This window comes from Triticum dicoccoides, chromosome 4B (assembly GCF_002162155.2).
Source record: "Triticum dicoccoides isolate Atlit2015 ecotype Zavitan chromosome 4B, WEW_v2.0, whole genome shotgun sequence".
NCBI lineage: Eukaryota > Viridiplantae > Streptophyta > Magnoliopsida > Poales > Poaceae > Triticum > Triticum dicoccoides.
The window spans coordinates 202,309,385-202,316,161 of NC_041387.1; the positions used below are offsets into that span (position 1 = coordinate 202,309,385).

A 6,777-nucleotide genomic window follows, 5' to 3' on the forward strand; every position below is an offset into this window, starting at 1 on the left:
ATTCGATGTTTTACATGGGCCGAGCCAAATAATTTGGCCTTATTATTCTTTTTCTATCAATTTTTGATCGACTTCATGGGCCAAGCCCAACAATTCGGCCCTTTTATTTCTAGTGCTCATCCATTTCATAGTCCATTTAATTAAGCCTTTTTATACCTTTATTCGTAAATGCATAAAATTCCAGTCCACTATTGTTTGGGCCATAGCCTTTTTAGAGCCGAAATATTATTCAATCCAACAGAACATTCAACCTTTTCATTCACAGATTTCTGTTACACATTTCAACAGCAAACAATCAATAGTTCTCTCAATTAAATGATCAAATCCAGAATCAATGAAACTCACAACAGCACATACACGTCTGCATGATCCATCAAGTTTGCATACAATCAAAAATAAATACACATGCACCAAAACATGCTGGCAACATCAACTAAAACTATTGTGCACATCTCCAGGCTTCTTCTGATCATGCTCACAACAACAACCACCTCAATAATATTAGATCCTGATCTGCATAAATTATAAGTGAGATACAGTGGAATTTAAATGATTGCCAATAAAAAAATATCCATTCAAGAGAATAAAAATTACACATAAATGCTCAAATTCCTCAGTTTAGTAAACACTAAGCATGGCATGGCAAAACATCCAAAACTTGACTACAACGCATCAACCTGATGATGTTCTACTAAGACATTGAACACACCAACAATACTAGCGTACAGGTACCAGCACATCTACTAGCTACGAGTGCAGGTCATGTAATGAACATGTACTGGCTACTAGCACAATCGCACAAGCAATGGAAGCATCAGCAGCTACTAGCACTGCTAGCAGTAACTACTAAGTACTAACTAGTAGCAGCCAACAGCTAGTAGTAGCGAAACTAACACTGAAGAAGCAAAACAACAATAGTACAGGCTACAGCTAGAGCATCAATAGCAGCAGTACATCTACATCTAGACTCTAGGGAGCATCAATAGCAGCACTACATCAAATGACACTTGTTGTGATGTAACAACATGGTACAACTGACTTGCTTCCAGAACAAAGTGTGGATTATGTAGAAGAGTAGAGATCTGTGTGCCTTGGAAGTACATCAAATGTTAAAAATCTGGACTGGTTAAATAATAATTGTATTCTTCTCACCAGAATTAGTACTTACACGGAGAGACACTAACATGCAGGAATATGTATTGATTGTCAAAACTTGCATTATCCTACTATCACTAGTACAACAAGCTGCAGATTGGCATATCCATGAACCATGTACCTCATGACAGATACAATATATCATCCAATGCTCGACTATGACAAAAATTAAACAATTACACCTCACAAAGGCAAAGCAAAGAATCATGGAGCGAGTAGGACGGGTAGAAGGGGACCTGAGGAGCTCATCGGAAGTGGTTGTAGCCTAGGCTGAGCTTCACCATCATAGTGACAACAAAGGGAGGCAGCCGAGCCTACCAATGCGTCGCCATCATAGGAGTAGTAGTAGTGTAGCACCACCAGTGTCAGACCGAAACTGCTGGAGCGAATCACCATCACATGGGTCACCTCCACCAAAGGATCTAGCAAGGGGTAAAGTCTGCACGTTTCAGTACAAGCTAGTGACGTCAAAAACCAAACAGTAGCAAGAAGAAGAGAAACTCTCGTACATGATGATTAGTTGAAGAAACATGAACTACATTTAGTAGTGATGTTTCCATCATCCTACTATCAACAGTAGAGCAAACTACGGGTTACCATAGTTCTGGAACCATGTACTTCACGACAGATGTATGTAGTAACACAAGACACATGACACCTAAAGAAAAATTATTCATTCAAGAGACTACAAATTATACATAGAAGTACTGATGGCCTAAAAATCAATCTACAGATGATAGATAATAATAAACAAATGATAACAACATATTTTCTTCATTATATAAAGAGAAACTAACGGACTGTTATGTGCACGCAGATGCACCAAAAGAAACTAAAGACCATTTATCTTAAGGATTCCACATAGATGTCGAACATGCTTATCATCTAAGGAAAGAAGCATAGCTTTTTCAGGGGAAATCAATCTACAACCCGATGGATATTAGGACTATCTCAATACAGAATATGAGCATGAGCGATACATCAGGCAGTATACGCGTCTGGAGAGAAAGAATTACGACCCACAAGGCAGCAGCGATAGCTTCTACCTTCGCATATATTTCAATACCTACTACTATTGTCATGTATGTTAAATATGCAAGATGTAAAAATGACAGTTATGTACATCCAATGCAAACAGACTTGTGAACAAGAAGATAAACCGCTAATGCACTTAAATCATTAATCCAACACTGCACATAAACCTAGAAAGAAAGTAATAAAGCAGCTGCCATAATACAGAACATCATTAGGCCCAAACATTTGGCATATTCAAACATGATGTTGTTCTATGACTACATCAGGTAGTTAATACCTCCATGATTCTACAGGTAGAAAATATCTACTCTATCATATCAGTTTGACTGCAGAGTATAAAGGGGAATACGGTAGTTCAGTCTATCCAATTATCCATACAATGTAAAAGGTCGTGGACATACTAGGCACAATATTATCACCATTTATAGTACAATAAACTCAGATCTTACAGAACAAATTGACATTATCCGACAATGCAGGAAACTGTGTGTTTTCTCCCAGCCATATGATACACCAAAAGCATAGTGCCCAGCAAATGTGAAACCAGACTTGTTACCGGTGAGTATGAGGAGGTCATCGATAACTATCACAACTATGCGAGTAGGTCATCATTTGGTACCTAGCACAACTCTGCAAGGAGGTCGGCATCATTGATTCCTAAAATTTTAAGTATTGTTCGGTGAACTTAACTCAAACAATAATATGTCTAAGAACGACCGGACTACAAGTGAAGCTTACGATTACAGATACAGAATCTAAACACCGAGTTTAAATATTTAAGTTCAGAACATAAATGTAATCTTATGATGTCCATGAAATTACTACGCTTCCATGGTGAATTATACACTTAATAGCTACCAACAAGCATAGGCAATTATGTATGACAAACTAAAACAATTTCTGCTAACACGTGTAGTGGGTTTAACTTTTATAATAATGTAAATTACAAGATATATCATAAGAATTAATATCCCAAGGAGCAGATCATTGTACATTTTTTCGTCCAACAAAACATGTATGCAAGAGCATGACTAGTGTATTAAACAAGGTGTGGTGTAGCTAGGGAGTTCAAGCGAGGTGACATGTAGTTTCTCACAAGCACGAGCTCAGAGCAAGCAAACGGAGGCAGGGAGAAGAGAGCTCACCATGGCTCTCATGTAGCCGATGCTGAAGAGGTGGCATGTCCGTTCAACAAAAGATGCTGGGGCCGAGCGAGCCTACCACCACACACCTTGATGAGCCCACCCTTGTACTCTGCAAATCCTGTTGCCGCTGCACATGATAGACAAGAGACATAACAAGATAATGTTGATCAAATCGAAGGATAAATCATGTCCAGGAACAAAGGAACAGCTTAGATAGCTCACATTTCATGTCCTGGAAATCATGTCAAGGTACACCGAACAACACCTACCAATGCTCATTAGCTGCACCTTGATACAGAGAGTGAAAAAAGAGGTCAATCACCTCCACAAACACCAGCACCTTGAGAAGGAATTGTACAAGGAATTGTGCCAGCTACCAAAGAAGGAAGGACTCTCTGCTTCATTCATTCTAGACTATTTGCAATTTCAGTTTGGTTTATAATTGGAAATGAATCTTGAATAAAAAGGAAAAGAAAAGGTGTTCATCATATTTGTTCTTCATAAAAGAAACTGAACCAACAAGTTGTTTCAGTCAGAGTGGAACCAAAGTACGTATTTAATCATGCCTAAAATACATCACATCCACATCACACACCAAATTAACATAGGAAGCAGGGGAGTAGGTCGCTGTACCAAATTAACTAGAAGGGGGTCAGACAGAGAGCAGAAGAAGAAAAGATGAGGGGCGGACAAAGGGATTTAGATATCAAAATGTCAAACTAGCATTCAGATATCAAAATGTCCAACTAGCATTCAGAGATCAAAATGTCAGAAGTTCACACACACCAACACCAAATCATACTTCTTCTATCAACTATAAATCGACTTATTGGGGGTTTCTACGATTTTTTACCAAATGTTTTTGCTTCACAAAAAGCTAAAAGTTGGTCCTGTATTTTATCTTCACAGGGATGTCAATCAACCACAACGAAACTGCATAACTTGTAAGTTTTTAAAATTATTTGTTGAACATTTAGAGAAATAGACACGACAGTTTTACTCATAAACACTAGTAAAGCTTTGATAAAAACACTAGTAACTACTGCCTCTGTATCAAAATACAAGAAGTTTTTGCAAGTATGGACGGAGTAGTTGCCTGACAATTTCCTTTTCTTGCCCTAACGGCTCAACTGAAATGTGACACTGACTAGTACAGTAATATAGACCAGAGTGACAGAGCTTCTACATTAAAGAGCATTGCATAGTCCATGCATGCAGTTTCTCAATGACAGTCATACAGTGAATTCTCGAACCGGAATGAAGGGCCAAAATCTACACGGTGGGCAAAATCTACACGACGACGCCCGGTGTACGATACGGTTGAGTCCTGTGGAGTAGCTGATATTGATGACTAGTAGAAAAGGGAATGCAACTGCATTACCTTTGGGTTAATATGTTACCTCGAGAGACACTGAGTTGTAGAAGAAATGCCAGGTGCACGCGCACATTGCTCCACCAAGAAGTGGAACCTGTTATTGGGCAGAAATGCAAACTTGTTAGTGAGCAAGCACACGAACTGTTATCAACAAAACTTTGCTGCTTGCAATAGCTTTCTCAATGGAATGGATGCACACTTCAATATGGAGGGTTCCTCAAGAAACCGCATATGCTCAGTTTATGACGAAGAAATCATTAGGTGAAGTGAACCAAATCATCTGCCAGAATATCAATGACATGCAAAGCTTGCAACTGAATCTTAACTGAACATTGTGACGGAATGGTACATAATGCGGTGCAATAATAGAACAACATGTTCAGAATCACAACAAATGCTACTACTGACTAATGACTGGAGTTGCCCAGTTTGGATCTACGAGAACGCCCCGGTGCCCGCCATTGACGCTGATTAACCACTACATCTACATGAACACATTGTTTGCTTGGTTGGTTTGGTTGACTTCTAATGGTGCTATGACTACATGGACACGAAATGGGGATCTGGCTATCTAATGACACAACTACAGATCGAACTGCTATGGGGATGTTGGTTGGGAGAGGAGAGGGCGGCATCGCCTGAATCGCACCTGACGACTGGTTCACCTGAGATTGGACGTGAACGAGGAGAGGGCAGCGTTGCCGTGCTACGACTGGTGGCCGGCGACCGGAAGGCGGAGCGGACGGAGCTGATCACCGACGACGACTTGGTGGACTTGGACCTGGACTCGACTGCACCTGATGTGCACGGGCGCCGAAGATGTCATCGAAGAAGCCCTCGTTGGTGGGAATGGCCGCCGTCACTCGACTGCCACAATGGCACAAGGCATTGACGCCACCACCGTAGGAGTAGTACGGGTACTGGCCGTCGTGGCCGGCCGCGACGGCGTGGTAGGCGGCGACGGCATGGTAGTCAGCAGCGGCGCTGGGACGCGGGAGCTTTGAGAGGTGGGAGGGGGAGGGTAGGGGGAGCTCGATCTGAGGGAGGGAGATGGCGGTGGGAGGGATCAAGGGGAGCGCCGTCAGTGGTGGCGGCGAGGAGATGGGGGGAGAAGGGGTGCAATGGGAGGAGGGGATCGATTGGATCTGGGTAGGGTTTGGTAGGTGGATGCGGGTGGGGTTTTCTTTTTCATTTTCTTTTTTCTGTACATAAATGGATGGATGGAGGGATGGATGTGGTATGGAGAGATGGATGGTTGGATGGGCGCCATGTCATCGATCTGTGTGACAATGAATTCCACCAATAGGAATAGAGCACATATAATTGTGTTTTTTATTTTGTTTTTCTATTACTTTTTCACATGAAAAATCAAATATTGGTTGCATATTATGCACAAGAGTGCATCTTGGAATGTCAAACAATGTTAAGGAAGTTTTCATTTTCTTTGGACGAAAACTCAATTTTCCATTTTTCGAGTGCCCAAAATGGGTTTAATTGTGAAGGGCCTACCAAATATTTGTTGCAAAATTGGACCAAATCATTTTTCTAAAATATTAGTCCATATTTAATGCACAATTGACCAAATGGTTGGGTGTCAAAAGCTTTTATCCACCTCTCGTGAAAAAGACAAATTTTCGTCGATTTAGTAGGAAGTGGGTAAAATTTGAACTGCAGCTACCTCGTAGTTTCCTCTTTATTTTTTTCAAAAATCATTTCTAGGTACTTAAGTATCTATTTAATCAGAGAAACACCAAAAAAATTCCAAGATTCAACCACTATCTATGAACGGTCATTCCCGCTGTTTTGGCCGCATTTTGAAACGGTTATAAAAGAATCAAAAAAATCAAAAAATTGGAAAACCTACGCATTGTGTCATTATATGTGACTAAGTTACCAGGAAAAATAATAAACTTGTAATACGGCAATTATTTTAAAAAAGTATTCTCAGAAATGAGCTATCATGTGTCAAGATTCATGGCTTTCAACCCAAATGTTTAATCTTATGGCCACATTCATGGCATAGTTTGTTCAAATGATCTCATATTGTCCACAAGGGTGCATATTAGA

At 40.4% G+C, this 6,777-nt stretch overlaps 1 long non-coding RNA gene across 2 annotated transcripts; it reads right to left on the minus strand.

The window, feature by feature from the left end:
* Window positions 1-271: 271 nt before the first annotated feature.
* LOC119295775 lies at window positions 272-5,815 on the minus strand. Of its 2 annotated transcripts, none has more exons than XR_005144230.1 (6): window positions 5,360-5,815; window positions 4,736-4,804; window positions 3,558-3,623; window positions 3,336-3,462; window positions 1,392-1,577; window positions 272-513 (listed from the first exon to the last, which is right to left on the minus strand). It is a non-coding gene; the product is annotated as an uncharacterized LOC119295775 (long non-coding RNA). The 2 variants fall into 2 exon arrangements; XR_005144229.1 differs by having other exon boundaries at window positions 1,392-1,594.
* Between the last annotated feature and the right edge of the window lie 962 nt (window positions 5,816-6,777).